Genomic DNA, 21,863 nt, shown 5'->3' on the forward strand with positions numbered 1-21,863 from the left:
CACTGGCCAGGAAGAAAGGGACCTGGGGATAGTGGTCGACAGCCAACTGAACATGAGCCAGCAGTGTGCCCAGGTGGCCAGGAAGGCCAACGACATCCTGGCCTGTATCAGGAATAGTGCAGCCAGCAGGACCAGGGCAGTCATTCTTCTCCTGTACTCAGTACTAGTGAGGCCTCACCTCAAGTACCGTGTTCAGTTCTGGGCCTCTCAATTTAGGAAGGATGGTGAAACACTCAAATGTGTCCAGAGGAGGACAACAAGGGTGGTGAAGGGCCTGGAACACAAGCCCTATGAAGAACAACTGAGGGAGCTGGGGTTGTTTAGCCTGGAGAAAAGGAGGCTCAGGGGTGACCTTATCACTCTCTACAACTGCCTGAAAGGCGATTGTAGCCAGGTGGGGATCGGTCTCTTCTCCCAGGCAACCACTGACAGAACGAGAGGACACAGTCTTAAGCTGTGCCAGGGGTAGTTTAGGTTAGACATCAGAAAAAAGTTCTTCACTGAAAGAGTGATTGTGTGCTGGAATCGTCTGTCCAGGGAGGTGGTGGAGTCACCGTCCCTGGACGTGTTTAAAAAAAGGCTGGACATGGCTCCATTGATGAGGAGGTGTTAGGTCATAGGCTGGACTTGATGATCTCAAAGGTCTTTTCCAACCTAGTTTATTCTGTGATTCTGTAATTGAGTTGTTCATCCTACTGGTCCTGTCACCTAGCAATGGATATGATCTAATTCACAGTTTTCCTGGAGAAATAAAGGAAAATAAGTAGATAGCATTTATTTTTTTTCATGAGAAGTCAACCTACGATGCAGTTAATCCTGATAACTGTTTTGCTGGAATGAAGTATCATCAGTTGACATAGGATGAACAGGACATTTTACAAAACTGATAGCCCAGTAAACTTGCTGCAAAGATGAAAGAAGTATCATGCTTTATCCTAATATTGATGAATTGTGAATTACATGCTGACTAGTACTATATAAATCATATTCAACAAAAAATGGATTTGTTTTTCTGCTTGTAATGTACTTGACAACTAGCCTATTTCAGGCAGATCTATTTGCTCATGAAATAAATAATTAAAGAAAGAAGATTAGAATATGACAGTCTCAGTTTGTCTTAAAATCTCTGGTGGTAACAGCTGAACTTTAAAAGTTTACCCTAAGAGTAATAAGATGAGGTCTTTTGGTTTTCACTTGGTTTTGGTATTGTCCCACTACACCTTGTCTTTCAGTGACTACTTACTATTCAGTGTTGAATACATCTATTTCTGGTTGACGACAAACATTGGACATCAAATTAATATATTTGATAAAACAAGCAAACCAGTTAAAAAGACTTTTAAATTCACAATTGCTATTCCTTGTACATATAATGAAATGAAAACAGTCTAAATATATTCCAACTCTTCTCAATTTTTTCTTCAATATCCTAGTATTTTATCCTATGAAAAAAATATTAATTCTAACCTAACCTCCTGAGATACTTCATATCTACATGTCCACAGGTTACTGGAAGTTCATGAAGAAACATTTATTAGGTAGATCATTGATATTTTATTCTCTGTTTCTTTAGCAAATCTAGTTTTAGAGGAAATTCTAAATAAAATATTTTAGCAAGTTTATTGGCTTGTAGGTATAACAGTACTTGACTTCCTTTTACATATGGTAGAATGTCATTAAAACATTCTGGGGAAATGTTGCTGTTTAAAATCTTATTGGTGAAACGGGTCACATAAATCAGAAAAGAAAGGAATCTTCTCTGACTATGTAGATGAGCTACCAGATTGTGCTTTCTCTCATCTTTTCTTATCAATATCTCTTAAATAATTTACTTAAGAGTACACTAGCTGAAAATAAATGTCCAATTTGTTTTTTAAAATTAAAAGCAAATAATAAATAGTCATTGTTTGCCATTGTCTCTGGTTCAAATATCAAAGCTGCTGACTAGATCAGTGCAACAAGAGAAAGTTGTTGAGAATGGAAAGAGTAGAAAAAACATGCAGAATGAAAGTCTATGGAATAAGGCTTGAATTCAGGAAACTAAAGCAGAATGATAATATGTGTAGTTTTATAGATCCTACTTCCCATCCATCTACAAATCACACGCTTATGTAAGAACAGCAGTCATATTATTTTAAAACAAAGGAAATGCAAATGTGCGTAGGAGATAAGACAGAAGGCTCTTTCTAAAGAAGCCAATGTTTCTGTTCAACTGGCAAATGTACGTTTCTGGAATATGGGCCACCACAAGAAAAGCTTTGGGAAAAAAATAGTGTATGGAGGAATAGCAGGGGGGAGGAACGTTGATTTGCAAGTGCTCAATCAATCTATGAAAAGTGCTGTTGAATTTTTTTTTGCATACATTATTTTCTATCAGCTGAAGTCCCTCAGCAAATGTTTTGTTTCATGTCATTCTACAGACCTTTCACTTTCAGCCAGTGAAGACTTGATGAAATTTTATTGCATCATAGAAGATATAATCCATCTGGGAGATCTGGCCCAAACAGAAGTTTGAGCATACAAAGCATTTGCACAATAAATCCAATGTCTCAGGCTTGTGGACTTCTACTGGAAAATATTCTGTATCATCATGTTTGGAGAGCTGTGTTTTATAGACAAAATGATGAGATTTTCCACAGGAAGCAGACATTTTTTCTCACAAACAAGAATTACTCTGCTGAAAACCAGTTTTCTGTCAAAACAATTTTAACTGAAAACTTTGAGCCATCTGTTTCCCATCATCACAGTGAGCAGAATTTGGAGGTAGCTTGGTACAGTGTACAGGCAGGTGCAAGCGAATTTGCTTATACCAGCTGGTACAGACCAACTAACAAATATGAAGTGTAGGATATTCAGTAGAACTCGGTCAAATTATTATAACTAACTCCATTTTTTAAGTAAGTTGACTAGCCACAGTAAATTACATTTTCTTAGTTTCTATCAGTTCTAAAAAGAAACTCAGGTGTCTGTTATTCATCTGGCCACTTGACAGCATTAATGGATGAGGGGAAATGGGGGTTATGCTATGTGCAGTGGGCACATCTGTTCCAGTAACTAAATTATGGCCTATGCAGTAAATAAGGTGATCTGAACAAGGCATACCATCTGTGTTTCTTACAGCTTGTTTTCTTATTATTTTATTGCACTCTAATGTGTGCCCTAAAAAGTAGGATTTTTTCTCTTTATGAAATATCTTGCTTGCATATATTGCAAACATAGCAATGTTTAGTTGAAGTCATATCCATTGTATCTCTTTGCATAGTTCAGGAAAAAATGAAACTTTTCTTCAAAAATCCATTTTGAAGGATTTAAAGGGGAAAAAAGTAGTATTGGAAAAGATGCTTGGTAATTAAATAGAATAAAGCTGCTTTTCTGTATCAAACGTTAGATCTTATAATTCTAACCATGGAGTTACAGTCTTGAAAGGATTTTTGATCCTTTTTTAGAGTAAGATAAGTATGAATGAATAAACATTTTTAAATACTTGAATATTTTTCAGTGAGATCAGCTCAACAAACTCCCTCTCTAGCCAGTTGCATTGTTGTCTAACTTTGTCAGAAAGATTTATCTAAATCTTAAAGAAAATATTTGTTATCAAATATTTTCTCTGCTATGTGAACAAAGGTCTATTTTGACTATGTATCTATGCTAACATGATAAATCCTTCCTGAAATCAGAAAGAAGATAATGTCCATATGGATGACTAACCCGGATGATTTAAAACTATGAGAAATGGCCACACAATGTAGATAAGAAAAATTAAAGAAAAATCAAAACAATCAACCAACGAACCAAGAAACCCCAGTAGAACCCAAAAACCCAAAAGTTTTGCAAAAGCTTTGCAAATCCTGGCTAAAGTGGATTGCTGAAACAACCGTAATGTAAATACCTAAATTTGGATATAATAACAGGGCAAGTGAGACAGTGGCATAACAGCAGTAAAGAGGAACAATCTAAGAGAGAAAGTGAAAAAGGGTATATAAAGTGACACAAACTATCTAATCAGGGTTCACTGCTCAGCAGTCATGCACCTGACCAATGCATTTTGAAGGAAAATGAGCCCTTTGTTTACAGAGTACTCACATACGACTTTCCTCTTGAGTAGGAGCATTGGATTTTGAATTCCCAGGCATTTTGATAACGTAGCATAGCATAGCATAACTGGATCTAAAGTTCCATTTCTTCCCTGTTCCCTGTAACCTTTACTGTAAGTGCATGTGCCTTTAGTAGACAGAAAGAACAGTTAATATTTACATTCTTCACATAAAAACTTCTATAAAATAGAAATCCTATATATTTCTACATAGAAATTATGAGACTCTGCCAGCCTTTACAAGCTTTCTTATTTTTTGATTTTTTTTTACCTTTTTTTTTTTTAATTAACCTAGTTCAATGTTTCCTCACAGTTTATTTACAATCTTCTCTTTACATGTGTCTCATTTCTTTGGACTTAAGTTTGAGTGACACTAAGCTCTGGTATCAAAATACAGTACTGTAACTCCAGCCCTGCTATATTGAACAAGATAAACAAAAAGAGAAGGGAAAAAGGAAAGAAAGAAAAAGTGTCAGAGTTTTGTTTACATCCCTTTAAAAAAATAGTGTTCTGTAAATATTATGACTTTACTCAGCCTCCTTGGGCTATTGCCTGCTAGATTCTTCCCATCATACGTTTTCCTTTCTGTTGTTTTTGGGGTCTGCCCTGACAATAATCACATTTTTTAGGGTATATATATTAATGAAACTTTTTTATTCTGCAACACCACCACAAAAATGCCTTCAGTCATTGATCTACTATGACTCCTGTTCCTGGCTCTTTAAACACACTTCTTTAGTGCTTTGCTACCCAGCTGTTCTACTTTTTGATTTGTGAATTTGGATTCTCTTCTGAGATGTGTTTTGCACTTGTCCTAAATTAACTTCTTCATTTTTAATCTCAGTTCACTTCTTGAGTGGAAAGCAAAGTGCATACTGGCAGAGTCCTATGAAATGTCCTTCTTTGTACTCAGCCTTTGAAAATTACTTGTTGACTAAATTTTTAATGAATTCCATGATTTCGTCATGATCTTTCCCTTGTCTGTATAGAAAAAAATGTGCTCAATATCTTGCTAATTCAATCCAACAGATCTACCCTTTGCTGGGTTCATAGTTTAGACATTAATGGGGTTTATTGCAAGACTTTATGATACATTGGAAGGGATGTTTCTTTTCTTGAAAGTATGCAAAACCGCCTATGAAATGATGTTTTTCATCTTCAGAACACATTGAATCCAGCTTGGGATATTTTAGTCCTTTTATTTTATTGAAGCGAATATTAAAATAGCCAGGATAGATCAATTAGTGCAGAGCTGAACCCACAGTTAAAAAGGGGTAAAATTGCAGAAAAACTGGTGATTTGGATGTGCAGACAAGGAGAAAGAACAGTGTTTAGTCTCTCTCTGTCAGTATGCAGTTTGTTCTACAAGACTATTGTATGCAGAGTTGGTGATCCACGTCCTTGGTTTCTTCTTGTGTATACAGGTGCACCATGAACAGCCTGTGTCAACTTCCCAGCCAGGTGGGGCAAAGTATCCCGATTGCTCAGTTGTGTTCCTCCATGTAATGGGTAGCATACGACTGCTCTATTGAACAGTGTAATTAAGCAGTGTACACGTAAGCAATGCATAGTTGAGCAATATACATTTTTCGGACATGTAGTTGACTATAAAATGTTTTTTTTTCCGGTTGACATGAGATAAACACCTCCTGGGGAGCCATGACTTTATTGTATTGGGGCACACTGTCCAAGGGTATCTTCAAAACTAAGTCCACATAGACATGTCTGTGATCAGTGACAAATGTTTCTGTACTGTGAGAAAAACTCTACAGAAGTACAAGAAAACTTGGAGCTGGTGAACCTCATAATGAATGAGAACTCTGCACAGCACATCAGGGTCTGTGAGGAGGGGCTCATCTGATATTGCAACAGTCAGCACTCACAGAAGCAGAATGCATGTGAGATTGCTATTACCTTTCCTATAACTTCCATCCTATGTAGTTAGCTAGCTTTGAATATCTATGCCCTTCTTACTAAGAAGCCAAAATAATTTACACTGCCTCAGTGCAAAACATCTCAGAGACTTGAGAAGGAATGTTCTCTTCTCAGCACACTTTCCATGAGTAAAAACCGTACATTCCAGTGGGCTTTCTTAAAATTCTGTTACCAGATTGAATTTAATTAAAATTTGAAATATGTTCCATAGTAATAAGAATAGCATATGCACTGTGCAAATTTCAAGACCTCAGTTTAACAACAATTTAACAATAACAATTATGTCATGCTGATGAGAGAGTTGGTATTTTCACATAATGTTTTCAGTTCCTCATGGTCAAGGAATGTTTGTATTTCCTAGGAATCTGTGATAGCACTTTGACAAAGCAGTGGTGCTGATGCAGCCTGAGAGATATAAATTGAAGCATAGATTTGAAGCCCAAGTGAGTTTTTTGTCCTAAGCATTAAAAGCTAGAACATGGAAAACTCAGCTAAATAAAGGCAAGAATGCCACAAGTGTTATTTATGGTCCAAACTGTGGTGAAATATTTTGTACAACTAAGTATCATATGTTGGCACTTTAATTACAGCTAGTTCCTAATGTGCCGACATAAAACACTGTCATGGCCCTCTAATATCATTAGATAAAGCAAGTAGAAGATTCTCCACTTGACTCTTCCCATTCAAAAGAGTGGTTTCCTCTGTGTTTACCTCATTTTGATTAAAAAGTTACCGGTAGGAGAAAACATAACGTTATACCTTGACTCATCCCCAAAATTCTGTGTGTCATCGATTTAAACACAGTCTGGAACAAATGTCCTACTATTCTTCAACAAAGAATTTTAATCTGAACTAAAGAACATGAAAGAAACTACAGGACTAAGTACAGTTTATGAGAGACATCTGTGTTTCCTGTTGCAGTTTAAAGTACATTACTTTCCCCGAGAAATAGATGAGTATGTGTGCAAGAACAAGCTCAGGGAGGGAAGATCACAATAGTACCAGACATTGTGTAGCAAATAAATAACAACTTTTGGATGAGGAGTGAATGTTGAGCTTTCAAGCACCACGTCTAAAGTGTGCCTGGTGGTCCCAGTGAATATTTGAAAATTAATATGGAGGAAATGTCTTTTGATGAAACTAGACTGGCACAATCTATTAAGAAGTTTGAAAATATCAGAAAAATATTAATATTCACATTAATGAAATAAATACCTCCGTAAATTTTAGCCATAGGTGGCTTTTCTGAATATTTGTTGGGTTGGTTTTTCACAGAAAGCCTCAATGAAATGTTCTTTTTCTGATTTTATTTGCCAGCAAGACTGCACACAGAACTGGGATATTTATGAGCCGCTGCTGTCTTGAAGACTTGGGAAATCTAGTTGTGATTGATTTTTTTTTTTCCTTTTTTATTTCCGGGGCCCATCCCAACTCAGGCTGGTATTGTGACCTTTCCAGAACTCTCCCTTTGCCCATAATTAGCCCTGCCATGCTTAATTTGTGTCTTCACCAGAGTTTTTCAATGCCTCACAACCTGATCAGTGCAGAGTGTTTTCACTTTCTTTCTTTTTCTTTCTTCCTCTTTCTTTCTTTCTCTTTCTTTCTTTCTTTTTCTTTGTTTATTTGTTTCTTTCTTTCTTTCTTTTTTCTTTCTCTCTCTTTTTCTTTCTCTTTCTTTCTTCCTTTTTTCTTTTTCTTTCTTTCTTTCTTTCTTTCTTTCTTTCTTTCTTTCTTTCTTTCTTTCTTTCTTTCTTTCTTTCTTTTTCTTCCTTTCTTTCTTCCTTTTTTCTCTTTCTCTCTCTTTCTTTCTTTCTTTCTCTCTCTTTTTCTCTCTTTCTCTTTCTTTCTTTCTTCCTTTTTTTCTTTCTTTCTTCCTTTCTATTTCTTTCTTTCTTTCTATTTCTTTCTTTCTTTCTTTTCCTTTCTTTCTTCCTTTTTTCTTTCTTTCTTTCTTTCTTTCTTTCTTTCTTTCTTTCTTTCTTTCTTTCTTTCTTTCTTTCTTTCTTTCTTTCTTTCTTTTTTCTCTTTCTTTCTTACTGACTTCAGTAGGCTTTAGGTCCAATATCACGATCTTAAGATTTGGTTTCAGTGATTCTGTATCATATATTAAATGTTTCAATCACAAAGTCCAATCTGCAGGTAGCTTTCATCTGGTAATCCTGGACAGCATCTTGAAAAGGGATTAAAAGCATAATCTAGCATTACGCTGTGCTGAGTCAATGCCTGAGAAAGTCTTTAAGAACCACTGTATCTAAGTAGTAACTTGACTTCATATGGCTTCTTTCTATGGAACCCAAATTCTCATGCACAATTTTCTGGGGCAAAATAAAGGTGTTGAAAAGTGTTGCAGTGGTTCATCTAGTGAAGTGATAGTAGCTAGAAAAAGAGCACTGGATTGAAAATGTTTCTTTAAGTTCAATGACTTCTGTTACATAGGAGTGTGTTTCACATGACATAGGTCACAGACAGTATGCCACACAGAGCATGTATATTTTTAATGGTTTTAAATCCATCTCCAACTGCACATATTATGAGAGCTTTTCATTTGTAAAGATATGCTAAATACCAGCTCAGAACAAAAAAAGAAACAAACAAGAAAGCAAAAAGTGGAAATAACCCCAAATCTTTGAAAATAAGCACAATAATAGTGCTATTTTGCTTTTCAGTTTGTTTTGAAATTGAAATATATTCTCTCAAATTGGAGATAGTAATATTCTTTCCCTGAGGTAGCTGAAGCTTTTAAACTGAGAGGTGGAACAATTAGTAAAGCAAGGATCCAGAGCAATATTTAAAGCTCAAGCAATAAAAACTAAAAAATAAATCTTTAAATGTGGTCTCTCTCCTGACAGTAATGTGAAAATTCAGAGTTGGCTTCTCAAGAATGACTTGGAAGATGTGGGTTCACTCATTTCCATTGAGACATTTTAAAGCTTTACCTATGAGACTATTGTAGCTGAGTCTAAAAATCAACTTAGGATCAAAGTGCTGAAGATTAAACACTATAAAAAAGGAACTTTATCACTTCAGAAAATAAAAAGAGAAGAAATGTAAGGTAGGTCTGAATCCCCATGGCATGATTTCTTCTTCTTTCCTTTAAAATAGAAACATATTTATAGGTATTGTAATCAAAAACCACCATTACAAAACCAAAGTTCCTCTTCTTCTAGCATCTTAGTTTTTTAATTACCTTACTATATTTTGTTAGTACAGAACCTCATTATAATTGTAACTAAGTTGTGTTAAGGACCTCATGTTAAAGCCACATATAAGTCTGTCAACTCTACATGTGAAATTACTTTTAAGTCACGTATCTACCAGTAATAGAGTGTTGTATTCATACAGTGAAGAGGTATTGTGGGTCTCCACTGATTAGTATACTGATGCAGTACTATTATTCTTGAAGTAATACTCTTGACTTTACTTTGTATTTCTTCAGAATTGACCAAGCAGATGAACCCTGCAGGAGTCCTTTTAATGCATTGACCCATACATAGAAGTTGGTAGACAGAATTTCTCATCTGGATGGAGATTTAAAAATATATGTCGAGCCATAATTTTGTTGATGCAAAATCTGATCAGGTTTGAATCTTTGAAGGACATGTGACTGCATTGATTCAGTCATACTATTTAAAAACAATGTCCCTGAAAGGAAATGCCATTTTTTATTTATTTTAAAAGAATGCACATTTGTGTCTAGTCAACTCCATAAAAGAATTTTCTACACGATATAAGTAATTATTGATTTTTAAAAAATTTCTGTCACTCCAAACTGCAGTGAATGTAGTAACCACACTTGGCTATTAAATCTCTTTAAATTTCACTGTAACAAGTGGCTTATAAAACATTTAATTGTAAATGATATAATTTTTAAATACTGCTATTTGATAAGTTACATTTTTAAAATATTTTTTGAAATGTCATGATTTGTAAGCCTCTAAGAAAACTTCAGTGAACACACTTTTAATATTTCTAGCGCAGGCCATCCTGTGACTAGTCTGACAGTTTCATTAGAACATGTAATGGGAGTCATAAAGAAAAGAAATACCTTGTTTCTGTAGGCCAAATAATCCCCAGGGACAAAACAGAATCATATTTTCAGAAATTTCACATAATGACACAGAAAAGAATGGGAAAATACTATTCTGTACTAGTCCTAATCTTTTATGGTTGAGGGGAACAGAGCAATTTTGCTCATTACTGTGAGCCTTTTTTCTGTAATGATTGGGCCTAGAATCAGGATGACAATCAACATGTGCAAGGTCTTAAGATGCTTTCATAGCTTAAGTTGAAGAAATTTTAAACACCAATTATATTGTGCAAGAGATTCTGAAAAATTCTGGATGTTTTGGGGTTTTTTTTTGCAGAGACTAGATGTGCAAGACCGAAGACTGCAACCTGCCATGCAAAATGATGTGTCTTTTCTTACAAATGTGTTTTATTGAGCTCTTGAATTTTAAAACCTTAACTGCTCATGTTTTGATTGATCTATTTTTGTTGCCTTGCGTTTGACTTCCTCCTTTCCTTTCTATTCACTTGTGGAAGAGTAAAAATAAAACCTCTACTATTTTTATGAAATCAGAAAACTTTGCTTAGAGTAGCAGTAAATCAAATGTAGACTCAAACATTTAGAGTCAAGAAGTCATTCAGTCTAATATGTACAACCTGACTTATCCCCTCCACACTATTTTTGTGCTTTGGTCTCCAAATTACTTCCCATTTTGTACTATTCAGAGATAATCACCAAACTTTAGCATATATTTATCAACTTTTATTTTCCTACTTAAGGTTACTGGCTAAGGTTTTGTGTTTAAGACTGTAATTAGTATTAGAATTACTTTTGTGCATTATTAGAAATTGTATGAGTGGCAAATGTTAATATGAAGAATACATGAAAGGTAATGCTCATTATTATTCAATGTTATTATATCATAAATTTTATGACACACTGTAGAGCTCAGTAGGACCTCACACATAGATTTGTTATGTGATCAGAAGTGGTTTCATGTTTCAGGCAGTTTCATGTTTAATATTTAATGAGAAGACTCAGTTTCAGAGGAATTAATCAAACTACTTCTGAAACTGATATTTTCTCTAATATTCTAACATTGATACTGCATCCTCTCAGGCCTTCACCGGAATATGTAAATTTTGTATCTCTTATTTTTCCATGGTTCTCCTTTGCTGTTTCCTTGCTATTAAATTAATGCTTCCCTCTGATCGTACAGTGTTCTGAGATGGATAAAACAAAATCATAAATCCAAGATATCAAATTCTTCTTTGCTAGTCCAGCTTGAGACAAGTTGATTAGGCAATTTATGTCTTTTTTTTCAAGCATGAGATTCTATTGTAGAATTTGCTTCCAAAGAAATTAATTCTCTTATCTAGATGTTATTTTTATGTTTATATCTTAAACTTCTCTAACATGTCTGATTTAAACTTAAGAGCCTAAATAAAGTTTACACATTTAAAATACATTTTTCTGTTGATATCGTATCACTCTAAATTTACCTAGCTCTGATAAAGAAAATAATAACTATTCACAATAAGCATGGTAAAAAAAAAGAGATAAAAGTTTTAACCAGTCACATGAAAGACGTAATCAAGAGGTTTTCTGAATAGTCAACAGTCCTAATATCAGGGCACTTATCAATTGATGCATATTTACCGCTACTTCTTAGAAAAAATGAACTGAGGATATGAATTATCCAGTTAACATGAAAAGTTTTAAAGGTGAAATAATCATATTAGTTCAGGTGGACATAAAATTATGACAGATGCAGAAAAATTCTTGTTGCATGCCAAGTTCTTGGTTTGCACCAATATTTTTTAATGAAACTCAGGAACAAATTACACTCAAGGGAATCAATTGGCCCAAGCAGAAGTGAGATTGGAAGTGAAAGCAAGAGAATTGAATAGAGATGGAAAAATTGCCCATACTTAACCACACTTTGTACAGATAAATTTTTTGATACAGAAGTATTTTTCTGAATAGTAAGTGTAAAATAATCACTTCATGGTTTCTATCAGGGAAAAAAATTAACTGTTCTATCATTTAAATCCTTTCTACCTTCTAGAGGAGGAAATGGGGGTTTTGCACTGAATGAAGTCAGGTCCACCTGGTCAATTCATATCTATTTCAATAAAACAATATATTTTTTTACAGAATGTTGCAATTGTTCAATACACTCTTCTCTGATACTTGATAAACTCTCATAAATCATCAAGATAACTGTTCTGCCTTTTTATTTAACCTCATCTCTAAATATGACTGTAATGTAAAAGTATAGAGAAAAAGGATAATGTGATTATGCATCTTTGTTGAAATTAGTCAAAATACCAAAAAACCCCAAGCATAAACGAATGAGATTCTGAAACTATTTTTGTTTAATAATGCTTAAAACAAAAATTTTCTATTCAGACCTAAGTTGCTTATGTATTTATTTTGTTTATATTTTCCCATTGTTAATGTTCATTAAATTGTTATCCTTTATAAATAATTGTTCAGGGAATTTCAAGAAGAAAAGCATCCATCACTTCTAAACATTAAGAGATTTTACTCAGTTTGTTCAAAGGCTGTGTGGATAGTGTGGGAAAGCCTTTAAATGATACAGAAAAGTATAATGAATTATTTTCTTGCAAAATGCAGTAAAGTTTCTGTTTGATTTCAAAAAAGAATGGTAATTGATTGCTTTTTAGGTGGAAGGTGAGGACATTTGTGAATCTGAAAAGGTTTCAGCAAACTTTAAGTAACCATCCAAAGTGTTTTCAACCATGCTTTTTCATTTTGAAATTAAGTCGGAAAATTCCACTTCTGTTTAATGTAATTCCGTATTTCTATCTTTGGATGAGTTTATGTTTTTCTTATGGATTCAGCATACTGATTCAAAGATAATCCAGACTTTTGATGACGGTGATTTTGGAATTTTGATGCTGAGCAGGTCTTCAGCCATGAATTAGAATAAAGCAGTCTTAATAGGAAAAGAAAAAATTTGTGCCATATATCAGTAGAAAATCAGTAAGATACACTTTTTCTAATCCTTAAACATAGGGTTTAAGTAAAAAAGCTTTATCTCTTTGAAGAATTTAAAGTTAGGTGTAGCAGAAGATAGAATCATACTCGGGAAAATAGCTTTGCTGTAAGACACTTGAGACATATTATTCATATCTGTGAGGTGAAGAGAAAAAAAGGAAGCTGTTTTTAATTAGCTGATCACTGTATAAACATGTTTAAAAAAACGTAACAGAAGTCCAGTAGTCACTAATTCATTTAAGCTGTCATGATAGTTGGAATATGCATAAGAAAGGTTGCTTTCTCCATCTCTTCTTAGCACTCTTTGGCTAGACAAAAATGAGAGGTGAAGGAAGAATATGCAGTTCTTTCCCACTGTCTGTCATTCATATATAGCTGCTGCCATCAGATGCAACTCTTGAACTTTTTCCTGTTAAATGAAATCAGGGATATTTTTGAATTTTCAGTAATTTCCAACCCAATGATGAGAACAGTGTCTGTACCTATTACCAGTTATGCAAATACAGAATTACTTCGGACTGTTACTGACGATGAGCAGAGACATTGGCCTTAGTGAAACAGACAAATTACAATCACAAAAGAAACATGGTTTTAAAACATCAGCATGAAAGTAAAGCAAGTGGTTCCAGGAGGTACTAGAGAGCTACTCTTGAATTCACTGATGCTTGCTATCTGTCCATCAGTTCAGAGTTCACTGGGTTTTCTTAGGGCAAACAGGGCAACCTCTATCTAAGAAATCCCCTAAAGGGAGGTCAGAGGCTGGTCACAATTTTCACCTCTGTTTTATGGAGGTTACTTGGGGATCTGAGATGCTGGGGCAAATTACAGATGGAACATAAAAAGCTGTATGGAAAGGTAGATGTAGTTGGAGATAATAGCATGGTTCTCTGATGTTCAGTATCGCGTCACTTCTCCAGAGCCGCCAGAGAAGTCTTCTGTGATACAAAATACTGAATGACACAGAGCACATTCTTATACTCACAGACTGTTGAGGACTGTGAACTAGTCTGTGCCGACACTCTCTCCCTTGAGAGCAGTGCCACCACTGCTTTCACTGCCAAGAAATCAGTTGAATATATCCAGATTAAAAATGGGTATTTCTCAGAATGTCTGTTGCTGAACAAGAATATTTGGCCAGCATTATACAAATTTTCTTCCATTTATGTCCTCTAGTCACTTCTAAGCACATATATGGCCAGACCTCTAGCCAGTGCTTATGTTCAGGTGTCTTTGAATCCCAAACCACAAACCACAGTAACATGTACAAAGCTACCATGAGGTACCTATACAAGGATCATACTTCCTCGTTCCAGTCTTCAACTTCCTCATTGTAGGAGGAGGGGCAGGCACTGATCACTTTATTGACCAGTGACAGAATCCAAGGGAACGGTCTGAAATTGACTCAGGGGAGGTTTAGGTTGGATATCAGGAAAAGCTTCTTCCCCCAAAGGTGGTTGGACACTGGAACAGGCTCCCCAGGGCAGTGGTCACAGCACCAAGCTTGTTCAAGAAGCATTTGTACAATATTCTCAGGCACATGGTCCTGTGCAGGGTCATGAGTTGGACTTAATGATCCTTCTGGGTCTCTTCCAACTCAGCAGGTTGGAATCAGGTGAGTCCATATTATTCTTTCTTTGCTACGCATACCATTTTCTCTTTTTGGTAATGCCTATTTCTAAGACCAAATATGTTTGATGACCTGCACAGAATCAAGCATCCCTTTCAAGAATAGCAATATTAAATCTCTTTAACTAAGAACTTTCTCACAATCTGTTCTAAATTTACTAACAATTCGTAACTGCAAATGAGATTTGGAAACCTGATGTTGAATTATCAGTAACTAAATAAGCACCTTACACTTCCAGTGTTGTCAAGCATAGAGTAAGGAGCAAGGGACTGATCCTTACATAAAATATGAAAACTACAGTCAAATTACTTCATATTGAGTCTCAAATTAAACTTACAGCACAACCTAACATTTTAAAAGACTGAATGTGAATAGAAAAAGAGAGGAAATGTAGTAACACTCAATAAAATTCATGCACTTTTTTCCTAATGGAAGAATAATTCTGATTTATAAAGTTTGCTGTGAAAGGAGAAAAGTACATAGCCAAGCAAATTCTTAAATAGCTCCCAAAAACTTTGTCTTTCTCTTATGAGAATTACTCAGCAAGAACAGTAAATTTTCAAAGAGTTTTCATACTATTTTTGATGTCTTTAAAAGTGTAACAGTCATTTAATCTTCAGAATGCTCTTTGTTCACAAATTAATTTATAATAAATTGAAATAGAAGTTACAATAAGCTGATATCTCCCCAAGACAGTTTACACCTTCACAAACTGTCTACTAAAAGGATGTTTCCCAAATTCTTATATTATCTTTTACAGGACTTACACAAACAGACTTTCAGGGGAAATAAATCCCACCTCATGCATTCTATACCTATTAAGATTTTTGATGGTATAGGTCCAGCAACCAAGCCCTGGCTGAAATCTTTCACTTCAGCAAGTGATGAAAACCTCATGTCTATCTAGAAAGAGATGATTTACCAATGTAATGAATGTAACAAAGATTAAACCCTTTCTGTATGGTGTGGGAGCTCTAAAACCATGTGAAAAATCTAATTCAGCAATAACGCTGTCCTCACTGACAACTTCTTTTGAGAGATGAGTTTAAATTATTTTAAATTTCAAATGTCCTTAACTAGACATCTACTTTTTAAGAAATAAGCCTTGCATGTATCTGTATATAATTTTAATTTGTACTTATAGGAAATTAAATAACTGTATCCAGTAGGTTTTAAATTATAATTGCATCATCATAACTTTGGATATTAGCTCACTGTTCCTGGGGACAGGAGTAATGGGAGTTAATATTTTCTGACTCTGCATCAACATTTTATTATATGTACATCATTTAGCCTCCTCTTATAAATAGACTCAAAAAATTGAACAATAGCCTTTTTTTCCCTTTGTTGCAGCAGATACAGTCTAGAAACACACTTAATTTGGAGTACAAATTCATGATGTGATATGATCAGTTTTGTTAAATATTTAATTAATAATTAATTGCTAGATTGAGGTTTTTTGTGGATTTGAGAATGGGATGTAGAAACAATATTCAATTTTAAATAAATAAATAAAATTCAGAAGTCTTTATACTAAGATAAATTCCTCCCATCATTGTAGTACATGGCTAGTCTACAAAGCACATTAATATGTAAGCAATTTATAGATAATTCACCAGAGGACATGATCAGTTACTTGTCTGAGAACTTTGCACATGTTATTTGAGAAAAAAAATGGATAAAGAAAACCAATTAATTAATTAATTAATAAGTAGAAAGGAAAGAAGGCCAATGGGTCTATCATGTTGCTGAAATGCATAAGCTTGAATTTAACTGTTGACAGATCACACTATGTGCCCAACATCTTTGGGGATAGGTTAAACTCAACCTGTCTCTGTAGCACATGATTTTATAGGAACATAAGACATATGAAAACTAAAACATATCATATCTGCGCAACAGTAGATAAAGGATACCAAGTTCATCTGTGTGACAAATACTGAATTCTGGAATGTGTGTTAATGCATTGTTTTTCTTACTCTCATGGAAACCAGCCAGACCTCTGAATCTTCTGTCACTGTAAATGTTCCTCTGAGTTAGCAGTTTGCGTGGGCAGTGAATCCCCCGTGAAGTTCTAATAAAACAGAAAAACTCCCCAATGTAAACCGATTGCTATGTCTGGGGCTTCAATCATCCTTACTCAGCAATGACATTTCGAGGAGACTGTATCACCATAATTGAAATGTTCTGTACAGGTCTGCATTAGTTTCTAGAGGATTTCATGTAGGCTTCAAACAATACACAATGGAATGAGGGATTAAATACCTGGTCTTTTAGAATTGCAGTTCATGATCATGATCTCTGGGTGCATTCTTTTCACAAAATGTTCTCCAAGCACAACCTTGATGCCTAAAAAGATAGCAGAATCTTTGTTACTCTAATCTATTCTGTATGCATAAAAGGAACGCTAAATATTTAAATACTGTATTTCTTCTCTAAGAAATTCATGAGATTTACAGCAAGTGAGTGTCTAAAACATTTGTTTAGAATCAAACTTTTATGTCCCATGCAAGCTTCATTGTTTGCAGTCCGTTAAGAGTAAGGCATATCACCTCTCTTAAAGAGAAAAAAGGAAAGATAAGCTTTTTTGCTTTTTCAATCAAAGATAAATTCAGATAGGAAATTTTAGAAGTATTCTCAATGAGTTTCTGGTTAAGGATTAAACAAGTAAATATTACCTACTACTATTTTCTTCCTTCTGTCTTTCACTCCATTTATAGCTGTTGACCGCACTCAGAAGCAATGAATAGAAAAGTGAAACATTAAGCTCTTGGACTGTCTCCTGAGATGATAAACTGTTGTCTTGGTGGATTTTTGATGTTGACATGTCCTCTATAAATCGGGTAAAGGCCTTCAACTTTCTTCGAATTTGTGCCAAACAGTTAAGATGGTAACAAAGATGCTATTGAGATGATAATGAATTGCTGTCAGTACATCACGTGTCATACTCAAATCTATGCTTGCCAGTTTCTAGTCTCTTGAGCTGCTTGATGATCAAAGAAAAATGTTTCCTTTCATTTATTTTTGCCTTTATTAAATAATTCAATGAAAATGACAGTTTGTATTTGTTTTGTCTCGCCAATAAAGCCATGTATTATAAAAAAGGAGAAGCAACCTGTGTTTATTTTCAAAGAGACAGAAGTCTGTGAAGCATTTTACATATTTAGAGTCCCAGAAGTGAATGATAAAAGAGATAAATTATTCGTAATTGTAGAAGGCTTAAAAATGAAGGCTTATAACCAGAAGGTCCTGTTCCAGCAAGGACGTAACTAGTGCATAAGTAGTTTCATTGAAATCAGGCAAATAAGCCCATGTTTAAGTGCCTTTCTGGATGAAAACCAAAATTAAGAACAGAGTAAAATTAGAGAATTAATTAATGCAAAGTGTGAAAGAAAGCACTGACTATGTAATCAGGGAGCACAACTGCTTGATATGACAGGTGAAATGCATTCATGAGACATCATGCTTTCTTATTTCAGAAAAGAGTAAGAAACATGATAAAATCATGGGGCTTCGTGGAAAATCTGGGGCTTCGGTATACGCATGGGAAATGTTGAGGTGGACAAAATCATCTTCCTTTTTTAATAAAATAAATATTCTAGTGCCTGCTTACAAATAGTAAGTTATAAAGTTAAAAATTATCATTACTGAAAGAAACACCCAGACTTATCTGAGAATTACATGGTAATGTGCCAGAGAAATGTAAATAAAGATAAAATATCTGTCATTCTTGTGCATCTGAAAGATTACAACTGATAGAGGTACCATGATGAGCCAAGATAAGCTACTTACCCTAAAAAGGATTTGGTCACCTGACAACATTTAAACACATAAGTAACATGAGTTCTTGCTTTAAAAGCAGCATCTATTCTCCAACATAGGGAGACATTTGAGAGAAATTTTCAGCCCATTTGTGCTTACTAACTGTTGTAATCCTCCTGAGGCTGGAATAATGCAACAGATAATTCTAGAAGGAAAACTTAATTCTGTAGGTATGCATTGTTACTTCACAGCCAGACCTGTCTTTGTTTTCTGCTCTTGCAGGTGTGTCAAGAAACCTTCATTAGTTGACAAAATCTTCAGGAATCTTTCATAGATCCTTCTTACAGAAGTTTTGCATTTTGTTGACGACAATATGTTTGTATGTTATAGGTTTCAGCTGCATCCTCATATGTGAGCTGGCATCACATCCTACAATTAATGTAAAGAATACATGTAATGAATGAAAATACACATAAAAGTCACATCACATATACTTTTTCAAAATTATACATATGCTCATCATCACGAAATTGGGTTTTAGTGATATTTACAAATTAAAATTATAAGAAATTGGTAATCTATGGTATAAAGATGGTTGCCATATGTAGCAAAATCCTGTGAATTTCTTAGAATGATGCTTGGAGTTATTTGTCAGGGAAAAGTATACATATGGAAAAATATATATCTAGATGTTTCACACTAGGAAGCCCTTGTTTTATCTATATTTATTGTTGCATTGCACAGATTAAATACGTCTTTTTACATTACTGCACACTGCTCTGGGGTCTCCAACATAAGAAGGACATGGATCTGCTGGACCTAATTCAGAGGAAGGCCAAGAAGATAATCAGAAGGGGCTGGAGCACCTCTGCTGTGATGACAGGTTCTGAGTTAAGGGTTGTTAAGCCTGGAGGAGAGAAGGCTCTGGGGAAACCTTAGGACAGCCTTCCAGTACTTGAAGTGACCTAAAAGAGAGCTGGAGAGGGACTTTTGACAAGGGCATGTAGTGACTGGAGGAAAGGGAGTGGTTTCAAAGTGAAAGAGAGTAGGTTTGGATGGAATATTAGGAAGAAATTCTTTATTGTGACAGAGGTAAGGCCCTGGCACAGGTTGCCCAGAGATGTGGCTGCCCTATCACTGGAAGTGTTCAGGGCCAGGCTGGATTGGGTTTTGACCAATGTGGTCTAGTGGAAGGTGTCCCAGGGGGGTTGGAGCTAGGTGGCTTTAAGTTCCCTTCCAACCAAAGTGTTTTATCAATCTATGATTTTTCCATGAAGAATAAAGGAAAACTGTCTGTTCCATTCCTTGTCTGTTCATTCTCTGCCATTACATCTTACCAGCTGGTAAGGACTCATGGAGAACATTTGCACACAACTCAGAAACCACAGTTCTCTGTGTGACCTTCTTGTGTCTTCTCCAGTCTTCATGTAGTGGATCTCAACTGGTTTGCAGACAAAGTTTCCCTAAACTTTGAATATATTCTCTAAACAGAATATATCCCATAGTCTTAGTTAATAAAAACCTTAATTAAATAAAAGCAGAATAAACAGCATACTTTATCGCAATGCATCCTGTATTATTAACCTGAATATTTTAGAACTGTCATCTTTGATTCCAGAAAATAAAGTCTGACAGAAGAAAACAATGTATTGATATAGTCATATGGAAGAACAACTTTTTGAGGGAAGCTGCAGATACATTACATATTCACATCTCTTACCTGTATTACAAGAGAGTTAAATGGCTATTCATGCTTGTACAAATCTGGTTTATACTGTCAGTTTTAGTTTTATCTTCCCATGCTGAAGCAGGATTTTGGTGCACTGCATTAACTGTGGTATTTCTGTCCTTCTGCTCCGTTATCACTCATTATGCAGGCATCTTACACATCTAAGCAAAAGCTGCTATAGGCTTAGAGATCACTTACTCTTGGGTCACAATCCCATACCCACTGACTTCTGTAGAAATGCCAGAGGCAGACCCTCAATTTTTTCAACAGTGGATAGATGAAAGGACAGACGTGTTATTCTAGGTCACATATTCAAATATGTTTACTCAAGTGAGAACTACTCCATTGCATTATCTGGCTGTAAATAACCTTTTATATCACAGTTATGAATGCTAGGAGTGAGAATGGAAAGGTCATCTGAGAAAAATTTCAGACAGAAGTGCACTTGTGCTTTAAAGAAAAAGTTCATGTCATTAGAGAAACTGCTTTGAGATGAGTTGAAATTAAGTTGAAATAATGACTGTATGAAAGTTACAGAGAAGTTACAGAGGAAGATATGTCGGCAAGCACATTCAGGGCCCTCTGTGTGCAAGGTCATGCCCTGAAAAGGGCTGGAACATTGACACTTGATGTCAGCTGCTCTGGGAAATACAGGCTGGAACCCAAAAGAAAACAGATGACTGTGTCATCAACTCAGTTTACCAGAGAGCATTGGTGCAGGTTTTGAGAGGATTGTGCTTATATCAGAAGTGTATGGTGCAACACACTGTCATTTTGCTGGTAATTGGATAGCGAGCTATATAATGTTAATGCCATTATACCACCAAAATTTTTGCACATAGAAGAACAAGCTTTTAGAGTGTATGAGGATTTTAATGGTTTTCTACTGTTTTTTCTTCATCCTTTTAATTTTTTGGTCCTGAAGTTAAAAGCTGCTTGAATCTGCAGACCAATGAGGCAGCTGTTCCAGCCTCTGATGATGAGCAAAGGGAACTAACTATCAATTAGATATGTAATGCTTTAGGCAGTTGCTTAAAATGTTATATAATTAAAGATTAGCTTTTGTATAAATGTCTTTTCCCTTAAGAAAGCTAAGTTACTTCAAAAGTTCTACACAACACTGAAATATAATAATAGGTGACAATATGTGTCTAGAAAGAAATATGAATACCTAAAGTTTAACTTCTTCTAACCTTGGCAAAGAACAGTAAGAATGGATAAAATGGAAAGGAAGGTTGCAGCTGCTTCTTCAATCCTCTCGCAGTCAGGAGACTGTTTGGAAGACTGAATGTGCCCTAAATCTGAAAGCCTGACTTGAAACGGTTTGGTGAATTCACTTTTGTGAAGGTTTCACTGCACTTGTCTTTAGCATGACTTTCTCCTCAGTATGAACTTATATTTGGTGGAAACTCTTGGATTTATTGTCCATAAAGCAGAAAATTTTGCATAGTGTGAGCAACAAAGGAATGCAATTTGCTTTTGCACATTCTTGGGCAGAGCTCAAAGAGGGCTTTTTTCCAGCCAAGAAAGAGCCTCTGATAACCATACCTAGAAAAAGAAAGCTGAATAAGTGACTATCTACAAAGAAAGATTTTATATGAAATAGTGAATGGCATCTTCATCTCTGGTACCACTCCTTTTGAGCCGCTGAAAAGGCAGAAAAGTTACTTTTTGTAACTGCCAATTG

This window comes from Corvus cornix, chromosome Z (genome assembly GCF_000738735.6).
Source record: "Corvus cornix cornix isolate S_Up_H32 chromosome Z, ASM73873v5, whole genome shotgun sequence".
NCBI lineage: Eukaryota > Metazoa > Chordata > Aves > Passeriformes > Corvidae > Corvus > Corvus cornix.